The sequence below is a fragment of the Strix aluco genome, chromosome 3 (assembly GCF_031877795.1).
Source record: "Strix aluco isolate bStrAlu1 chromosome 3, bStrAlu1.hap1, whole genome shotgun sequence".
NCBI classification, from domain to species: Eukaryota; Metazoa; Chordata; class Aves; order Strigiformes; family Strigidae; genus Strix; species Strix aluco.
Window position 1 is genome coordinate 35,001,693 of NC_133933.1, and position 21,639 is coordinate 35,023,331.

The following is a 21,639-nucleotide window of genomic DNA, read 5'->3' on the forward strand; positions in this document are numbered from 1 at the left end:
CCAGAGTGGCAGGCTGAGGGCACTGTGCATGGCATGCCCAGCAGTGCTGCGCTGCATTGTTGGCAGCACACACGGGAGCCGGCGATATGCCTGGGAAATAAACATCGAAAGATGAAAGCAGGCCAATGTGGGAGGTAGCAGCCTGCTCAGTTTCCAGCCTCTGATCACCTTCTTCCAAGCCCTGTTTCCTCACAGTGTCCCCTTGTCCTCCCACAATGAACGGATCATTGCCCTCCGTCGGGAAAATGAATTGCCTTATGAAAAAAGAGATTGCACAGATGTTTCCCAAGAGAACTGCTTTGCATTCAAGGGTGTGTGCACATCCTGAGAAAGGAGGTGATCTGATTTCTTTTAATAAACTCATTGCAGCCTCATAGTCTGGAGCATCCACAGTTGCCCATGGCTTTCTCATGTCCTTCTCAGAGTCTTACTGATACAGGTCTTTAAGATGTCCACACCAACACATTAGTATAGAAACACCACAGCAAGTAACATCATGCTTTGAGGTCTCTCTGTTGGTCCCTTGTACCAATGCTTTCTCCCAAAATCTAAGTAGATCCCACAGCTGTGCGGATCAGGCTGGTGATAACCACCAGTTGCAGAGTTTCCATCCTGCTGGGCTCTGGCTACAGTCTAGCTCTTCTGGTGTTAGGAAATTTTCTTCTTGTTTATAGCAAGTAGCAGCCTATTTTCTTTCTTTTCCTCCATCCTATCATCAGATCCCCAAGATGAAACATATGGTAGTAAGAACAAAGCAGATGATTATCTCCCTCTATTCAGTTACTAGTTCTTTGCCCAAGTAGCAGACCAGAATGGCAGGTGTTTTCATTAGACGGAGACAACCGTTGCTGAACCTTAATCCTGAGAAAAATGGTAACATCAAGAGGATTTGCTCTATAAATAAGAAGAGATACAGCAAATCTGGGGTATTAGGTTACTAAAATTTTATACTTCTGAGAAGTTTGTAAGTATCTAGCATAAAAATATTTACTACATACTAGAAATGAAAATGAATGCTAGTTTGCTGCAGAAGTAATTATAAAGGGAAACAGCCTACAAGTTGAAGTTAAAACTGACTTATGAAACTTTTATACAAGTGGAGTCAGTACTGGGTAACTGCAGAAAAGATTGTTGTGGTTTAACCCCAGCCATCAACTAAGCCCCACATAGCCGCTCACTCATTCCCCACCCCGGTGAGATGGGGGAGAGAATTGGAAGAGTAAAAGTGAGAAAATGCACAGGATGAGATAAAGACAATTTAATAGCTAATGCAAAAGCCACACACACAAGCAAAGCAAAACAAGAAATTAAATCACCACTTCCCATCGGCAGGCAGGTGTTCAGCCATCTGCAGGAAAGCAGGGCTCCATCATGCGTAATGGTTACCTGGGAAGACAAACGTCAGCTGGGGTCAGCTGTCCCAGCTGTGTCCCCTCCCAGCTTCTTGTGCACCCCCAGCCTACTCGCTGGCGGGGTGGTGTGAGAAGCAGAAAAGGCCTTCACTCTGTGTAAGCACTGCTCAGCAGTAACAAAAACATCCCTGTGTTATCAACATTGTTTCCAGCACAAATCCAAAACACAGCCCCATACTAGCTACTGCGAAGAAAATTAACTCTATCTCAGCCAAAATCAGCATAAGTGATAAATGATGCTTTTGAAGCAAAAGCTTTCAGGGGATGTGGTGATACTAAAGGTTACAGAATCACACAATGGTACAGGTTGGAAGGGACCTCTGGAGATCATCTCATCCAACCTCCCTTGATCATGCAGGATCAGCAGGAGCTGGCTGCCCAGGACCATGCCCAGACAGCTTTTGAATATCTCTAAGGATATTCAAGACTCCACAATCTCCCCAGGCAACTTGCTCCAGTGCTTGGTCACTGTCACTGTGAAAAAGTGTTTCCTAATGTACAGGCAGAACATCCTGTGTTTCAGTTTGTGCCCATTGCCTCTGGTCCTGTCACTGGGCACCACTGTAAAGAGTCTGGCCCTGACCTCTTTACATCCTCCCTTCAGATATTTATATACATTGGTGAGATCCCCTGAGCCTTCTCTTCTCCAGCCTAAACAGTCTCAGCTCTTCCAGCCCCTCTTCATAGGAGAGATGCTCCAATCCCCTACTCATTTTAGCGGCCCTCTGTTGGATTCTGTCCAGTAGCTCCATATGTCTCCTGTACTGGGGAGCCCAAAACTGCACAGTACTCCAGGTGTGGCCTCACCAGTGCAGAGGGAAAGCATCACCTCCCTCAACCTGCTGGCAACACTGCTCCTAATGCAGCCCAGGATACTACTACGCTTCTCTGTGGCAAGGGCACATCACTGGCTCACGTTCAACTTGGTGTCCACCAGGACCCTCGTGTCCTTCGCTGCAAGCTGCTTTCTAGCCAGTTGCCCCCCAGCACATATGGGCACCAGGGGCTGTTGCTCCCCTGGTGCAGGACTTTGCATTTCCCCTTGTGAACTGTTAGACTAACTAGATCCTGGCTATCCTAGCTCTATATTTATTTTGTCTGTTGTTACTATTTGTTGGCTCATTCTTTCTCGCACCGTTTACGTAGAACTGCCAAGTGGCAATTTAGCTGCATCTGTGCTGGGTGCACATGAATCCTTCATGAGTGCTACCCTGTTCTAGAAATGTAAATTCACACATTGGCCTCATCAGTATCATTCTGAATGCAACTAACATCAATTATGTATGTTTCATTATATTTTTCATCCTCTTCCGAGGTGCAGAATTGCTTATACAGTGTATTATTTCATCTTTGGGGGTTTTTGCTGGTAATGTATATGCTAGGCTGTGATCTGTATGCAGAAGTATTCCAAAGCTGCCTCTTCTCCAAGCTGAATGAGGCCTGTTACCTCAGCCTCTCCTCACAGTGTAAGTGCTGTAGCTTCCCCTGGACAACTTGGTGGCCTCCACTGAACTTGCTACAGTTTGTTGAGGTTTTTCTTGCACTTGGGAATCAAAAACTGGACACACTGTTCTACTGGCTATGCTCCTGGTGGTACAATCCAGGATGCTCTTTGCCTTCCCTTGCTGCAAGGACACACTGCTGGCTCATGGTCAACTTGCTGTCCACCAAGACCCCATGCCCTTTCCTGCAAAGCTGCTCCCCAGCCCACCAGTCCGCAGCCTGTACTGTTGCAAAGGGCTCTTCCTTCCCAAGCGCTGGACTTGCTGAATTTCATAGACTTCCTGTCAGGCCATTCCTCCGACCAGTCTAGACCCCCTTCAATGGCAGCTCTGTCCTCCAGCATTTCCACTGTCACACTTTGGCATCACCTGCAAACTTTATGAGCATGCACTCCGTCTCCTCTTCAAAAGTCACTGAGAAGGATGTCAGACAGAACTGACGCCTGTGGTACTCTGCTTGCTACTGGCTTCCAATAGAGTAAAACCCATGGACCCCTACCTTCTGGGCCTGATGAAAACCCTCATTTTTTTCCCATCTAACTGTCCACCTTCTGTACTGTAATGTCCCAGTTTGTCTGCTAGATGCTGAAAGATGAGATGTGCCCTGTTACTTGGAATACCAAGTTGTGTTTTTGTACGGGTGCAGCAATGAGTGATTCCTTTGACACGATCCAATGTACTTCATCTGTACTTTAGCCAAGCAATTAATTTACTCCCCATTATACGGAGGAAGAGAAAGGAGAGGAAGCTGTTTTGAACGGGGTATTACTCCCTTCCAACGTTACCCACGTGTCTTCAAGAGTCTCAATTTGTAAGCATTTAGTAGTCCCTTCTGCTTACAAGGAACCGTTTGACTTCCTCAAATACAGTGCTAGGGCAGCTGGAGGCGTTACCTAAACGAGCCGCTGCCCCAGCAACTCTGTCACCCACGGAGCCACCTCTTTAAAAAGGAAAAACATGCACCTCGTTGGGGAGCTGCTCTCAACACTTCCTCAAAGCTCCCAAGGGCGAGCGGAGCCACCGGGGCCTGCGCCGCCGCCGGACCCGGGCGGCCGGACCCGGGCAGCCGGACCCGGGCAGCCCCCAGCTCGCTCGGGGGGGCCCGCGCTGGCGGCGATGTCGGAGGCCGCGCGACGCGCTGCCCAGCTGGGGCCGACCCCGCCCGGGTGCGGGGGGTCTGGTCCGCACGGCCAGGGCGGCCGGACACGTCTTAACCGCCGCCCGCGGGGAGCCCCTCGGCCTCCGCTCCGGGGACAAGCACCCGGGCGGCTCCCGCCGGCCAGCCCCTGGCTGCTACCGCCGTTCCGATTCTGACGCCGAGTGTCACGGGTGAATCACGGCACGGCACGGCACGGCACGGCACGGCACGGCACGGCACGGCACGGCACGGCACGGCACGGCACGGCGGAGGGGGGCCGAGGGGGGCCGAGCTGAGCCCCCTGCCCCCGGCAGCCGGCGGTCGCCCCGCCCCCGCCGCTTCCTCCCGTCGGCCCCCTCCACGTGACCCAGCCCCTCCCCGCGCCCCTCGCCCGAACCCAAAATGGCCGCCGGCCAGCCCCTTCCCAGATTGGGCATCGTGCCCGACTCCAAGATGGTCGTCAATGGAGGCCAGCCGGAGACATCCTAGCGGGTCAGCCCGAACGCTGCGGCCCGGTAGGCTGGGCGACGCCCCGCCTCGGCCAGCCTGCCGCTCCCATTGGCGCCGCAGAGGGCCAGGCCCACTGTCATTGGCTAGCGAGGTGTCGCTCCCGCTCTCTCCGCTCCGGGGCCCGGGGAACTATTTTCCATTCGGCGGAGGGGGGCCGGGGAGGGGGCTCCGCTGGATCGCTCCGTCCGCGCCGAGCGGCAGGCGGCGGGCCCGGGCGGGGCGGCGAAGGATGCTGCGGCCGGTGGGGCCGCCGGGACGGCGCTGAGGCGTCGCTGTCCCGACCGCGGCGCAGCGGTAGGTGCCTCCCGGTCGGGGCTCGGCGGACGGGACCTGCGCCGCTCGCCCCCCGGCGGCGAGAGGCGGCCGCTCCCCGCCGCGGCCCCGGCCCCGCTGCTGCCCGCCGAGGCCGCGGCTCCGTGAGGGAGGCGGGGAGCGGCAGCGGGCAGCCAGCGCCCGAGGGAGCTGGGGGAAGGGACGGGGCCGGGCGAGCGGGAGGGCTGGGCTGCGGACTGTCGCCGCGGGGCTCGGCCGGGCCGGGCGCGGCGGGGTGCCGCGGGGGAGAAGGCCGCCCCGGGGCGGAGAGTGGGGGGGACGCGGGACGACAGCGGGGTGGGGGGGGAGGGCAGCTCCGCTCGGTGCCGGCCACCCTCCTGCCTCCTGAGGGAGGCGGGTGGAGCCGGGGCTGGTGTTTGCGGCGAAGCCCGGGGGGCTGGGGCTTAAACCTGCTCCGGCCCGAATCCGGTGCCGGCACCCCAAGGCAGTCGGTCGGGGGTGCCCCGTGTCGGGGAGGCAGCGCCGGGCTGCTGCTCCTCTCGGGCTTCCAGCTGGATTTGGAAGCTGGTGCAGGAGCAGGGGGCTTTGGTCGGCGGTCTCCTGTGGTTGTGTTTGCACGCGGGTTTGTCCGTATGGAAATCACCCTTACAAAATTGCCGTTCAGGAGTCTTCAGGGCACACAACCTACTGTTAACCCCTTCTGTGGAGGATGATAGGTAAAACATCAGCTGTTTCCTTCACGAGCACTCATAAAAGTTTGGAAGTCGTCTTTATATGCATCCAACTCAAAGTTATGAATGGTTTCTTGGAATCGTAGAAGCAGTAAATCATGTTATTTCTGCTGTTGTTAACTTTGTAATTCAGTACTTGCATTGAATCACAATAGCTTAATCTCGTGGAATACATTTATGTCTCTGATATGTTTCTTTCATCAGGTTTGTGTGACATCTGATCATGTATTCTTATGAACACAGCATGTGCGATAGTTACACTTCTATTCTCTGAATACTCACAGAATGCTTCTGTCGTTTTGTTTTTTTCTTTCCTCCTGTCTCCTCTAAAGCTTGTTGAAGTTTTCCGCAACGTTTCTGTGATTATAAACTATAAATCATCATCATGGGGTACCATATCCCATCATGTGAGGTGTGATCCCTGACCATGCCACACAAACCCTCTTACAACAAATACAGTGCTTTCCCACTGAAGCTGATTCTGGTGTGGTTTGTGAGTTTGGTAAAGGTATGACTTTTCTCACATAAATTGCAACAACTTCAGGAGTGCTTTGTTGGTGCAGTATACTCCTATAACAAGAAAATATTTTGGGGATAGATGTGGCCCAAGTGAACTATTTGCAGGGAGATGGTATGAATGGAAAGTCCTCCTAAAGCTTGCATTTATATAACCTTATTTAAAAATAAATATATTCCATAAATTTGCATGGAAGTTGACTGGTTATTGTTTTAAATTGATCTGCCTCCTTCAGAAGGCAGGTGAACTAAGTATGTGCATTGGATAGCAAGATGAGAGTAAAAATCTTGAGAGGTTTTTTCCTGGCTTTAAAATATGATGCAGAAGACTAAACTGCATTTTCATGCCTATCTAAATGCTTCAAATACAGTTGAGTGTTCTGTTTTCTTGAGTTTTTACTTCATCTTAACATCTCTGTGTAATTATTTTTTGAACTTAAAATTCCCTTAGAGATGAGCTTCAGGGCACTTTTTTTTTTTTCCCTTCTGTGTGAATGGCAAAAAAGACCCTTCTGTGGTTGCAAGTACCACAGTAAATATTTTTTAAAGTGTGTTATCATTTAAAACATAGCTTTAGAGTAGTTTCACTGTAATAATTTTGTTAATATCATATGAGTTAGGACCCAATACTGGAAGGAGATTGTTCAGTTGCTGGATCCTTTAGTGTGAACTTTGTTACAAAATCAGTGTCTTAAAAGCACTTCTGGAAAGGTACATTATTTTTATTGCAGGATTATACAATGGGGATGTAATTCCTAATTTCCTTTCATGTAAACCTGGTTAACTTCAGTTTAGGGATATTACTCCAAGATACAGTACTCTTACAAAAAAGACTTTTTAGTCCCATTCCACCCCACAGAGTGTATCTGTGCAACATGGAGACTGTAATTTATGGGCACTAGAAGTTTTGAGTCCAGCGAATTATTGAGGAGCATGGAATGTCCTTTCATAAGTCTATTTCAGGAAGGGAAGTTGGGGTTGTGTCCCTAGGTAATGACCACGGGGTATATCATAGCCCCCAAATGCCCTTTGCCTTACTTAGATCTCACAACTTTTCTTCTGAGTTCAAATATCTCATGGGCCACTGTGCACAGAGATGACATTAGGACAATTTTGTAGTTAAATTGTTACATCCATAGAAATCTTGAGGTGTGGTTCACAGACCTCAGGATCTCATGTCATGAAGGTTTGTGCCATTAAAGGCTTCCTGTTGAAGATGTCATGCAGCCTCAGCCTGAACATAACCCTTGCTACCTTGAATATTCCCAGCTGATGAGGTTGCTACAGTGTGAGATATTGAAAGAAGGCAAGTTTCCATGTTAACAACCTCCTAATTCATTCAGTTGTCAATCTGTAATGTCAATATTCAAGTGGGCCTGGCATCAAGGCAATAGCCTTAGCAGTAGGGTCTCTGTCAGAACAGATTTAATTCTGTCCTTTTGTGGGCTTTGTACATTAATAGCTATGGCAGAGTGTATTTGCTATACTTTTAGGGTGCATTCTTTGTCAGTCCAAAGCAAACTACAAAAAAAAGAGAAAACAAAAATTTTGAGACCTGATGGACTGAGCCACTGAAATCTGTTCTGATTTTCCAGTTGGTCTAAATGTCTTGCATCTACTCTGGTTTCAGAGTTGCATTAGTAATACAACCAACTAGTGAGTTGGGACAGCTGGGTAGCATGCAGTAGCTTGACATGACTTCGTATGTATGAGAGCATTGGAATAATGGCTGGGTTTGTCCTTGGAGGAATATCTAGGATTTCTCTTCTATTGCTCTTTTAATGATGGCAGGTACATCTAAGAAAGAGAGAGCAGATGGAAGGGATTAGAAATCAACTGTGCTCTGCTAGAAAGGTTTCTTTAATCTTCTTTGAAACATGTGAAACCTGTCACTCTGCGGCAAGGTTCTGGAGAGATGACTGTTCATTGAATTTGTGGCAATTCACGTGTTTGCCTGATGGACTAATAACCCAAGATACTATAACATGCATTTTTATGGGCACATTTGTTATGTTTAAAGTCAAGTCAGAGATATATTTTAGTCTAATCAAAGGATAGTGATGATTGCTGTTAATAGTTGTTAATCACCTTGTGCCGTGATAGCCCATTGCTAAATAGATACTTTTGGTAGATACTTCATGGGATTCAGGTGACTCCATGTAACTCTCATACAGCAAGTTTATCTATTCTTAAGATTTAGTGAAAGTGGTGATGTTTCATTTACTGCTACAAATAGTGGGGAAAAAAAAAAGTAAAATCTAAACAGCATGCCTTTTTCTTCACTAAAATGTACATTCCTGACTTTGTAGAATGACAGAAGGAACTTTTGATGCAAAGGCTTCACCATAAACTCCTAAAATATTGATTCCTATTCCTAAATACTGGAATAGGCTGGCTAGTTAAGTAATTCTTGAGTAGCTGTTTATTTTTGGCTGATTTCCTTCCCTCTTGTTTCCCCAAGAGCTATGCTTGGTAGTTTCTTCAGCCTTAAGGGGAAAGTAGCACTTAGTATTATGTTGTGGTATTTATGCCTAGAGGCTTCATTAAGGCCACAAGGTTTGGTTGTGTTGAACAATATGGAGTGCTTCCCCTCCATCTGGTCATGGCCTGCACTGTATTGAGATGCCTGCTGTCCCCTGAAGATGTCCACCTAGTTTAAAAAAATGCATTTTAATTTATGGGGTTTGGGGTCAGAAGGATTATCAACTTTTCTGATACTGTTAATCTATGCATTAGTTTGAAACAGACATGCAATTGCTCCATTAAATAAGTGCCCTGAAACAAGATGTATTTGTGTGGTTTGGTTGTTGGACAGCTTATTTTAATCTTTGAGCTATATCTAGTTAAAATATTGTATTTAAAGTTTAGTAAATGTATGCTATACCTTCTGGAGCCCTTATACTTTGTCAGCTCTATAAATTAACTCTGACACACTGAATATTTTTCACCAGCTAACGTAGCTGTTAGTTAAGTTAAATAAAGGAGAAAAGCCCACATGCTCTCTCCATGCATACAGCTGGACATCTCTGTTAAATTTTTCAACAAAAAAGAAATTTTGATTGCTTTTTAAAGCTTCATGAATACACTAATTGGTGAATCATCTAATGTGCAGTTTAGTTTCAGGAAATATGAAATGGCTTACTAACTTCATGGTTATAAGATTATGCAGACCTTCTGAAAATCTCAGTAAGAAAATGTGTGCAGTGGTGGTGGTTGATATTTTTGGCTGTGAGAGAGGTTGGCTAAAACTCAATGTAGTTATGCACAGTCTGCACTAGTTTATATGGTAGAAACTCCTTTGAAGAATTATCTGGAAGGAAGAAAGAATAATTTTACAGGTTTATCTGCTCTTGGGACCTTATCCAGATTTTGTTAAAGAAGTTTGCAGTCAGGAACCTCTTCTGGATCTGTAACTGGTCCTGAATTCCTGGATAACGTGGTAGTTGCTTTTCACCCTGTGCTTTTACACAGCCGTGGTTGTTGAATTCTTCAGCCTTAATGTTGGACAGCTGCAAAACATTTAAAGCCTATCTTTGAAAGATTGGGATAAGAAGGAGGGGGAGATGGAGGCTGCCTAGATAAGTAATACTTCTTGGGGACTCTGAAGTATTTTCTTTATGTAGCCATATATGGTGTGTTTCTGGCTAGCTGGATACTACTTGATTATGTACTGTGTTACCAGCTGAGGTATTTAAACCAGTAGTCCTTCCTTGTGAAAGTGTGGGTCTTTCCAGTAGTTGAAGAATCAGATGTCAGGAATTTGCTTTTCTTTTTGCTGCAGCAGAATAAGAAAAATTTCAGTGCAGTGCATAAGGTCTCTTTGTAAACTCAAGGTTTTTATAATAAGTATTCTCGCTGTTGTTGAAGATGCATGGAGCATTCTTAGAATGTTGTTGAGTTGCAGTATGTTGTGCAGTACCAGTTTCTTACAGGTAGAAGCTTTTACAGTGTTTGGAAGTGCTTCAGTGATTTCCAATTGGGGTATATTTACAGAGGTGAAATTTGAAAGATTGTTTAAAAATTTAAGTAGTAGAAGCAATCAAAAATAGTTTTTCTGCAGTACTAAATCTGATAACATTTTTGTTCCTCAGCAGAATGAATTCTGATAGTAATTTAATGGTCAGCCTGGCTCCCAGATGAAATCATTTGGGCCTCATTGCTCAAGGCCCAAATGTCAGTCATAGGATTAAGAATTGTAATTCTGGGATAAAAAGGTCTGGCACTTAGCACCCTTTACATATTTCCATTAGGCTAGTAGAGACTCAAGGACTGCAGCTGAATGAATTAGACTTGATCAAGACTGTGATAAAAACTGATTGAGATAATCTCTTAGAGTATTTGGCCTTTAATAATAACAATTTAGGTTGTAGTGATTGCTTATGCCAGTTTGACTTAATTTTCTTTATGGAACTTGGCTAGCTAAGGATGGACATGTTTAATAGGGCAGACCTGCAAGTACCCTGTTTCTTGAAAAGAACTTGAACACCAGACTTCCATCTTCAAGATGTCTCTAACTTCTGATACCTTGAATTCTGTCTGCTTAGGTACATCTGCTTTTATATCTAACTATATACTCTGCCTCTGTACTTTGGGTTTTTGGTTTTGCAGTAAGGCCAGAGCAGCAGAGTCTGATTTACTGACTTGCTTGTGGAAAAAGTACCCATTACTAAACTTTGGTTTTGGAGAGCTTTTGGATTTGGCCTCTGTGAAGAAGGAAGTATTTTATATTATTTTAAGTATCTTATTCCACTAATGCAATAAGAGGTCTCTTACTCTTTTGAAGTAGCATATGGATAAAGTGAATTAATTTTAGACTGCAAATTATCTTTAATCTTCAGTTGACTGGAATCTTTGTGTGATAGATTTGATTAAACACTTATACTGCTTAGTTGATGCTTTGTTTTCTTGGATCTTTAATTTTCACGTTTCTGTTGGGGAATGGTGAATTACATACCTTTTTTTTTAAACATGTTAAGCCTTGGATAGAAAATGGAATTCAATTAAATATACAAATAACATTTTAAAACTGGTTTGTAGTTTATTACTTCAGATGTGCTGGATGAGCAGTTAAACCAGCTATTTTATCAAAACACATTTTTTTATTTAAAATTTGCTCAGTAAGGTAAAATTTCTATTCACTTGTGTCTTACAGTATTTTAGACTTGGTAGATCTCATTTCTTATTCATTGCTCTTACTCATGGCTTGGAAGAGGAAAATAACATGTATTTTTAAGCTGCCAAACAGTTGCAGTGGTAAAATTTTTAATGCTTAAGATTGAGAGGTCTGGTAAGAGGTTATCTCTACTAAAAGAACATTCCTTTCAACTAAAAGCTATCAATGATGGTTTTCAGCTCCCCACTTGTGAGTTGAGGTAATACTGGGTGTGCCACTCTTATAGGCTCCACCAAGAGCCATCTCTCTGTATTGTCACATTATTTACTGCTTGAGTCCTCCTTAGAATTGTGGCTGTTTAGCAAGGGACTTAAGGAGTCCATCCCTCCCAGGGATGGGTACCTGGCTTTGTTAACACAGAAATGATTGTTTTTCCTCGCCTCTTCCCTTTTTCTGAAATAGTCTATAGGCTGGGTCTCTGCAATCACTTGGCAGAGAACCAGGAGAGATGCTGTCAATGTTCTCTCACTGTGATTGTAGTTAATAAAGCTTCTGTCTGACCTGTGCTAAGTTGTACCTGCATTATTACGCTCTTGGAGTCCCCAGATTCTCAGACACAGTTTCTCACTTTTTTTGTTCAGCCGGTGCATTAAATCTGTGATGCTCTCCTTTCTTTTCTCTTCTGGGTTAGTTGGTAATGGGTAGTCGAGGGAGACCAACTTGCCAGGGAGAACAACTGAGTGCTGGCTTTGGCCTAGGAGAGTAGGCTGGGGTGTGTGATGGGGCGAGGGGGTGCAGAAGGGTGATGGTGTTGGGTTGTCCCTTCAGACTGGAGTGACTTGTTCTCTCTTAAGTCTGTCTCATCTAGCTGTACCCTTAATGTAAGAGAAATCTCTTGAATCCAGTGAGCAGGGTTTCTACTGCCAAAATTTCACTGGGTATTTCTGCAAGTTCTTGTCAGTGGCTTAACTCATTTGGACATTTGACATTCTTTAAAACGTCAGCAACAAATATGATCTACTTTGATTTTTGCTTTGTTTATTTGTTTGTTAATAGTAAGTCAAGGCCTTAATGAGATTGTTACAATGCTGGGTAGATTTGAATATAAATTGGATTTAAAGTTTCAGTATCAGACCAGCTTGATCTTCAAAAATGTATGTGGTTTATCTACTGAAGATGTTCCTCATAATTATTGTACTTAAGATCTGGACGCCTTATTTATGGAAGCAAGACATTTGACAACAGGACCTCTGGTTCTTACAGATGTAAGACAAATTAATAATTTAGAGTAAGATTATGAGATTAAAATTTCTGTGAATAATCTTGGAGAATGCAAAGGTACTACCTTTGGATTTAAGGCCCTGAACTGCAGAGTACTGATTCTGGGAGAGGATATCAGGGATGAGTTAATAAATAGTTCACCTGTTCTTGTATTCCTTGCTGAGCAGCATGTATTGGCCAGACAGGTTTTATGCTAGGTGTACCCTTTGGTCTGGCCTGTTCTGATGTTATATCCCATTACTGTATTTCAGGAGTGCTTCATCTGCCTGTTAGTATTTGGTGACATTATTGGCTTATAGCTTGGTTTGGCAATTAACAAAATTCTGTCCCATCTTGGATTATGACGTTGCGATTGTTGGTTTCTTTTGACAATTTAGCTATCTTTAGAAGAGAATGTTTGAAATGGACTTTTGGAGAAATCCACATTTATTCTGGAATCTTAACATATTGTGCACTGGTAAAATTGTATAAATACTGATTTTCTAATTCCTATTCACTTACTCACTTTGAGGATGAAAATTTTTTTTGTTCTTTATAATAAAGATAACTTAGCAATTAGTCCTTCAGTACGACAATTCCAAAATAACTTCTCTTATGGTCTTGTATGGTGCTTTCATGTCTCAATTAAAATGTTTGCAAGTTCAGTAAATCCACATGGTAGTCTTTGTTATAGAGGTATTTTTATTGCCCATTGAATTGCGTTCTAGCAAAATTTATTGAATAAAATACAAGGACTCTTTCAGATTGACCTGCTGATCTACTGTTTCCCTTTACTGGAACTAAAAAGAGAAAATCTGGGAATCTGTCAGAAGTATAATTTTTATAATGCTGAAACAGTTGTGCTATAAGTGAGAAAACTGCTTTGCCTCAAGTGTCTGTGTTGACCAGTGTCAATTCTCATGTGCGGATGATACGGTTTTGTTCCCTTAAATTCCTTGGGGTCTGAGGCATCTGTTAGAGGATTTAGCATTTTTGTTGGTAGAACTGTTAGTCCTTATATGCATATGACATGGTTTTGTTCTCACAAACTCCTTTGGGAGTGAAGCATCTGTTAAAGGATTTTCAGTGTTTCTGTCAGAAGGAATGTGACTAAAACTAAGCTATCAAGTAATTATACTCATCTATAGCTCAGAGTTGCTTGTGTGGATGACTGGTGACCACTGCATTGAACAAGGTTTCTATTTTGATATTTGTCTAACAATTGTGAACAGAATAAATGAGGTTAGGGGCCTTAAGGTCCAGACCAGTAGAGTAATTAGTGTCTGGAAAAGCAGTAGTCATTCTGTATTTTAGATTAAGGTTTGGACTTAGATTCAGAATGGCATGTGGTTTTGGAAAAACATGTTGTTCTCCTGTTGATCGTAGAAATGTATGTAATTCAGGCAAAACTGACTTTTTGTTGATTAACTTATACTTGTTTCCAGGACTAGGTCTGGAAGCCAGCTTCTAGGGGCTAACTCTTAAGTGGTCTGAAAGTTTGAAATCTCTGTGCTTTTGTGTGTTGTTTGATTTGTCCCTTCCCCACATCTATTGATCAGTGTTGTGTTTTTTTGGTGAGTGTTGTTTGTAATTTTTTGCAGCTAGTTTGAATCAGAATTTTAAAAATGGAAAAAATTAGTTTAGTAATGTATCATCAGTCATCTTTTTGAGGCTATCTACATTTAATTGATACTTGGAAATCCTTGTTCGTAGTGAGCTCCAGAGGAACTTTACAACCCTGTTTTCAGTGGTACAGTTGGTTTATTTGGGTAGAAAATATTCTCCCTGAGCATCATAGATGACAATAGATAAGCTGAAGATTTGCAGTTATACCTATTTTGTAAATGGTTCTTAAGATACAAATGACTTTTCTTAGTCCTGTAATTTCTTGCTTATAGGCTTAAAAATTATCATGTTATGAAATCACATTTTGCTTCAGTTATGCAAATAATTCCCTTATTTTGACTGTGTATCAGTAGAAGCAAAGACTGCAAAAAATCTACATAGCTCATGAATACTAGAATATGTTTTAAACTTCAGTCAAATATGAGATGAATCAATTTTCTACCGTAAGCCAATCATCTCAATGCTAGTAAAGTTAACGTGACATACAAATACTATATCTATGCATGGTTGAGGTATATGTTGTCCCTGTACTTGCTTTAAAGCCTGTCATAAGTGAAAAGAATCTCAATTTGCCAGTTTCATGGACAGAGGCATGTATAATTTCATACAAGTTTCTTAATGGGACACCTACAATGGCATTTTCTGAGAAATACAGAGGCACTAAGATCTTTTTTTTTTTCCTTGTAATCCCAGAGAGCAGTGAGTAAAGCAAACCTGAAAATTATGGAGAAAAGAGTATTATTGTGTGAGGAGATAAAATGCCATAGAGCTGCAGTTCATAATTTGTTTATTACTAGGAAATTTGATAAAATTATATTCCTCTTTTTTAATGTTTTGTTTGACAAAAGTTTGATACAGCAAAGATGTGCAAAGAAATAGTTTTGCTCTTTTTGTTACGTGGTACAAATCTAGAAAGAGGCTAGTCTTGTTCAGGATCCACTCTCAATTTTTTCCTGTAAACTCACTGCTTGTCTTATTTTCTGAGTTCTCACAAATGTTCGGCTTGGTTTCGTCTGTTACTCACAGACTTGCTTTTCTTTGTACCATTAAGTTATAGCTCTAATGCCAAAAAATCTACTTTGCAATTTCATTTTGGCTGACTTGGAGAGGGTCAGTAATTATAGTTACTGTTTCCAGCAAGTTGAGTTTTCCAGCAGTCTTTCTATGAAGAATGTGACTGTGGATTAATTGAACATAAAAATGAGTCAAAACTTTATTTTTGCCAAAGGCAAGCATAGGAGTAGGTGCTAGTAAGGTTTTCAAAACTGTTACCTAGGTAATTTGTAGATCTACTGTGAGTTGTTGCTCAAGGAAGTATAAAACTGATTTAATTTAGTGAGAAAATTATTGAGGTACAGCTTACTTGTAAAATAGATAGCAATTTTGTGGAAGTCTTTTAATTTTCACTCCTGGAAAAAGTCAATGTCGAGGCATTTCTAAAGCCTACTTACTGCCTCTAAGCTTCCTGCCAACAGTGAGGTTGTCATCTCTAAAGCATGGTACCCTGTGTTTTTTCAAGTTAATCTGAATTCAGAGAGGACAGTAAGTTAACAGTTGTTGATTTAAGAATATGCTGACATCATGGATGACATACCTAACGGAATTTCTTTTCTTCTGCCTTGCTAGTTTACGCACTTTCCTTCGGTGTCCTGGAGGGACTGAGGAGGCAACAGTGGTGCTCTGCAGCAGTAGGATGACGTACTTTAGTCATTGAATAGTGTGTGGATAGTATTCAGCTGATGCCTCTCTTCTGAAGGATATTTTAGTTCTGTGGTTTCATTAATCACTGTAAGTTTTCCTAATGCTCAGCATGCACTTTTATAAAAATGCTATAGTACCGGTATAAGGAATGATCTAGAGGGAAGCACTTTGCAAACAGAGCTGAGTTTGTTATTAGCATGGAAAAGTAGTCTTGATCTTAGCTGTCATTACTGTGCTGTCAGAAACCCTCATGGTTTGCATATAGCAGGAGTTAGGGTGGTGTTACAGATACAGCTACATTGGCAAAAATTCTGGTCTTTGTTTTGGGACCTTGATGGAATCCAAATCAGGAAAAGAATGTCAATGTACAAAGCTACCACTCTTACAAAATCTTACTAGGTAGGCCTACCAATATGGCATTGTTTGCAAATCCCTTAAGCAAAGATGAATCCAGTGCTTCTAATCCTTGTTTTCTACTCATTTAGCTTTGCATGTGTATTTTATAATCTTTTTACTAATTTTGGAGTTGAGCCATGTATTTAACTCTAATGGGAAGTGACTGTACTTCAACATTTGGATCCATACATAATGGACTTCATTACAGGAGCTAAGCCTGGGGCTCAAATAAATGCATGTAGAAAATTGCTACTCTAAAGGCTTTGCAAGCATACCTATCCTGTAAGTGCAGAAATTGAATTGATAGGAGTAAACTGTGTGTTCATGTACTTTGGTTGTCATATGGGAGTGCACAGAAAGAAGATAGACTTGAGCCTCCTTGGTGAGGAGCCAGCATCAAGGGAGTGTGTCGTAAAGTGAGGGAGGAGAAGGAGGTGAAATCAAGTTCTCTGTGTGTGGAGTCTGCAGAGCTGAAGCTTGCAGCGTGTCAGTAGCAGCACAACCGCTGGTGGTGGGGATGCCAAACTTGTGTGTGATCCCTGGGCTGTAATGTTGTGCCAACAGGTGAAGCTGTTAAAAGTATTATTGCTGCTTTTTGTGTCTTTCTCCCGTCTCCTCAGGTAGAAAGGACGTATGACCATGGAAATCTGTTGTGGGGGAAATCTGTTGGGGGAACACATTAAAGTCCTTGAATGCATCTGGAGGAGGGCCACAAAGCTGGTAAAAAGGGCTGGAAGGAATGTCCTGTGAGGAGCAGCTAAGGACTCGTCTAGTTTGGAGAAAAGGAGGCTGAGGGACAACCTCATTGCTGTCTACAGCTTCCTGAGGAGGGGAGGTGGAGAGGGAGGTGCTGGGCTCTTCTCCCTGGTATCCAGTGACAGGATGCATGGAAATGATTCAAAGCTGCACCAAGGGCGGTTTGGACTGGGCATTAGGAAGCATTTCTTTACTGAGAGGGTGTCAAAACACTGGAACAGGCTTCCTAGACAGGTGTTCGATGCCCCAAGCCTGTCAGTGTTGGACAATGCCCTTAATAACATGCTTTAACTTTTGGTGAGCCCTGAAGTGGTCAGGTGGTTGAACTAGATGATTGTTGTAGGTCCCTTCCAACTTAAATAGTCTGTTCTATAAAACAAACAAACAAAAAAAAACCAACAACAAACAACCAGTATTTAGACAAAGGTATAACTTTGGACCAGGGGTAGACATATTCAAAGGTATTCCGGTTTTAGGCTGGCTGCATGTGGTGCTCTTCTTGTGATACTTCAAATATCTTTAAATTGCCCATAGCGGAAGTTGAGCAATAGTAACTGGATGTAAAGAGTTAGTGGCCATGGCTGTTTCTGTTTTTATTTATATATGATTTGAGGTTATAGAATGTCCAGGACTGCTTGGAAGAGACTCAGAAGAGTGGAAAAAACCCTCCATCTGTTTTCAGTAATAAGAAAATATTGCCTTCTGTATATGTCCATGTTGCTTCACTTTCTTGTTCTCTGCCAACACTCAGTACTCTCAGGATGGAGTATACCATTGTACAAGATGAAGGCTTGTGAAGTCTTTTAGTTGAGTAATATCTCTGAGGCTTGCAAATGTCACTCTGATTTTCATTTCATATAATATTTTCTGGAGAAAACAAGATGGCATAGAGTGTTAATGTTACCTCATTTTAATGAGTAAACAAATAGTTGGAGTTCTTAGAGAGGAAGGTAGTTTTGTGGTTTATTTGTGTTTGTGGATCATCCTGCTCTGTCGTGTCACTGAACCTGACATTGGCCATTATGCAAGTAACTCTGAGAGTATCTAGTTGTTCACCCATCAGTTTGCAAACTCTTAATGGACAATTTGAATATTTGTGATTCTGTATCATTGACAAAGTGGCCTATGTGCATTGTTCCGTGAGTGAGAATGGGAGTTCACACAAGTCAGTGTTCCCACTGGTGGTCTTCCTTCATATCTTACTTCCATAGATAATGGGAAGTATTAGAAAATTTTCAAGAGACGCTATATTCAGTTGTTTATAACTTTGCTGAATTCTGATCTCTTGGACTGAAATACTTTATGCCTTTTCTTTGCCTTGAGTTTAATTTTGTTTAAAGCTTTCAGCTGTAATTCTTCATTTGTTTTCAGAAACAAAACTGGAATAATTGTCTGTGCCATTTTTTTATGGCAGTCGCTTTGAAATATTGTAGTGCACCTCTGAACTGGAACATCTACTTGGAATTTGTCAGTGGGTGATGCCTGGCTTAAGCTCTAATGTTTTAATTTTGTATGAAAATCTGCCAAAATTGAGCCAATTCTCTTTTTGAGAATTTGTGATCTGGACGTGGCAACATTTCTTTGTGGAATTCCCTGGAGAGTGTCTGCACTCTGTATGCTCAGCAGGATTTTTCATTCAAGTACACCTCTGGACTTCAGTAAGCTGTGCAGAGGCTGGGAACCAGAATTGTCTCAAGTTAATTAGTGGGTCGAAGGGGGTCTTACGACACAAAGCCTGGTGGGACATCTCTAAGAGGCAGCCCTGGCCCACGTTGGCTCTGGAATCATGAACTCATTCCTCCTCCTTTCCTGTCCCATCAGCTCCCCAATACTTCCAGAGCCCTACCAACACCTGTACTGTTGACTGTGGTTTTGACTGTGTTAAGACCTCCTTTAGAGAAGGTGAGGTATCCATACTGGGCTAAAGCTTGGCTTCTCCTGTATGCAGATACATTACTTCTGAGCATAACAAGGATGCCACTTGTCATACTAATGTGTCACTGTGGGTCGTAGAGAGCGTACTGAAGCGCTTCATACCAGCAGGATATACATGTTTGGTCAGTACTGATTGCTGTGGCACTCATAGAAAAAACTTCAATCAGATTCTTTAGAGACCTTAACAGATAAAATCTGGAAAGACTACTGAAACAATGAACCTAAAATTTTTTTACTTCAGGAGTTCCAAAGTGGATCAGGTTTGGCTGTACTTCTATAAGGATGGTCCATACTTCCTGAATTTATAAGGTGAGGAGGTAGCGTTTTTTAAGACAGCCAAAATGTTGTAGGAAAAATGTCCAAAAAAGTTACAACTTCACCTTTGAAAGAGCTATTTTAGGTAGCTACATGGCCTGTAACATTCAGACCAAATCAGAAAGCTACAGAAAGCCACTGAACGTGGTCTGATAATAGGAAGCATTAGGTGATGGTAATAAATAAATTATTTTAAAAAGGGGAAAAAATGTTTTGAAAGGCATGTCCCTCTTATTGGGAAGAAGACTTTAAGCCCACTAAGTAGGCTGAATTTCTCTGCTGCTTTTGAGGTGGCTAGTTCAAGCTTTAGGAAAGATGGCCTTGCCTGTTGACACTGTACAGCTGAAAGTATCCTTTTAAAATTCATGTCCCCTGTAGCAAAATCCATGTCGATTATGTAGATGCTTGAAGTTGTGTAAGATAGCCTTCACTGAGTTTTAAAGCTTCACAGGAACTTAGTATCCAGTTGAGCAGGAGTTTCTTTTCCGTTTTCATTCAGTATAGGAGAGAACAGACAGATTTTACTGAAAGATGTTCTAGTCTGGCTGCTTATCTTATGAAGGTAAATCGTTTTTCTTCAAATCATGATGGATTTTAAGTTACCTACAGGTTAGTCCTGTATGCCTATGTGCCACTGATGACAGTGCTATCGGAAATTTGCAGTCTTAGGTACACTAAACAGTGTTCTCTGGTTTTCCCCTCCTTCCCTCCACCTGACTGGTAGACTCCCTTCAGGTTTGGGGGATGCTCAAGCTGTGGCTAATCATGGGTACCTCAAGAATTTCTTAGTTTTCATCTACAGATGCATGTTTTCCATCAGGAACTCCTGGCCACTATGTGACAGTAGCTAGATGTGGAAACTGCCACGTGTCTCCTATGATAAATTGAGGAACCTTACATTTCTATGTCAAGAATCAAATTATTTTTCATCATGGAGGATGCTTAAGGATCATAACTTCCTGAAATTGTTTATTGAACAGGTTGTCCCTGTCTTCTTGAAAATGTTTATGTAGATTGTCTGGTATTTTAAGTAACAGTTGAATGCCTTTTTGAAAAAATGAAGAGGAATAGTTCTTGTATTTTTATGTTAATAGTTTTTCCTGTTAGTGTTACGGCTCCTAGATCTTCTGAAATGTACAGTGTTTTTCTATGTGAGTCTTCATCTCAAGGCTTCATTTTATCTTTTTGCTGCACAGTTATAACTTTCACTTAATAAAACATGTTTCCTGGTATGAGGAGAATCTGGTTTAACATTAAGGAGTGGGGTTTCACAGAAATGGCTGAACCAGCATTAACATCTTGCTGTTGCTGGTACAGATGTTTCTTCTCCCTTTCTCTCTTTGCATAAGACCCCCAAGCTACTCCTACTGTCACAGTTGCTTGTCTCTTCTGGCTGTTTTCTCCTAGCTGAAGTGCTGTTTGCCTGTCTGGTGCTCCCATTAATTAGCTTATAGTGAAAATAGAGGCCAGATGAATGTTGGAACTGATGCAGAGGGGTGGAAGGGAAGCAGGAGTATCCCTTTTAATAGCAGCAAAGCAATGGTAGGTTAGTTATCATGGACTATCACCCTTAGGGTGCAGTGGCTATGGCTAAATTCTGTTAATGAGAAACAATGTAGAGACACCTGTGCTCTTCTGTTTCTTTCATGCAGGGGATAGTAAATTATCACCTCAAGCTGATATGGTGAAATGGCATCAGTCACTCACTATGTCTCCATTGTGTTTTGGGGTTTGTTTGGTTTTATGTGTGGGTTTTTTGGTTTTGGTTTGTTTGTTGTTGTTTTTTTTTTAAAATACCCACTCTCTGAGAAGTTCATCATCCAGTGATTGTTGTGTGATTTAGGTTTGCTCAGTTTTATGTGGTGCTGCAAACTTCAGTCTCATGCAGGTAGTGCTGTTGTAAAGATTAATTTTTCTAGTCCATTCCATTGCTGTGTCTTCAAGGAGTTCCTGCAGCCTATAACTTAAACTTACCTGTATCAGACAGGAGCTCATAGATACTTGGTGTCTTTCCAGTACTAAATGAGCTGTTGTGTGGGGGTATTACAGTGGTATCACCGGTTAGTGAGATGCCTTTTTCAGATAAGCCATTTTCATCTTGATTAATAGGAATGCATGTTAGCTAACCAGTGGGTTATTGGTCTATGACTAGGTCTTGGTGCAACAATCCTTAGTGAAAGCTGGAGTCAGCTTTAGGATTAGGTAGAAGACATCAAAAGGCAAAGCATTTATGTATTTTATTTTCAGAAGAATTTAGGAACTAGCCAAATGTACATTTTTCTTAGAAAATTCTCATCCTGTGGGAGCTCACTTATTTAACATAGACATGTGCTTCTTTGCTAGAATAAGCATTTCATTCAAGTAGTTTTGATGTAACTGATTGCATTATGTAAGGCCAAGAAGATGTAGCCACATCTTGACAGAAAGTATCACTTCCTTTGCATCTTACTATGTA

General features: G+C 42.4%; 1 protein-coding gene across 3 annotated transcripts in view; it reads left to right on the forward strand.

The window, feature by feature from the left end:
- Nucleotides 1-4,720: 4,720 nt before the first annotated feature.
- Nucleotides 4,721-21,639, forward strand: part of SOCS5 (suppressor of cytokine signaling 5) — a 36,272-nt gene continuing 19,353 nt past the window's right edge. Inside the window, exon 1 of one of the 3 annotated variants that reach the window (XM_074818073.1) lies at nucleotides 4,721-4,856. The gene's annotated coding sequence lies outside the window, so the exon portion shown is untranslated. Of the gene's footprint in view, nucleotides 4,857-15,746; nucleotides 15,870-21,639 lie in introns of those variants that run through there. The other 2 variants (XM_074818075.1, XM_074818074.1) reach the window with 2 other exon arrangements.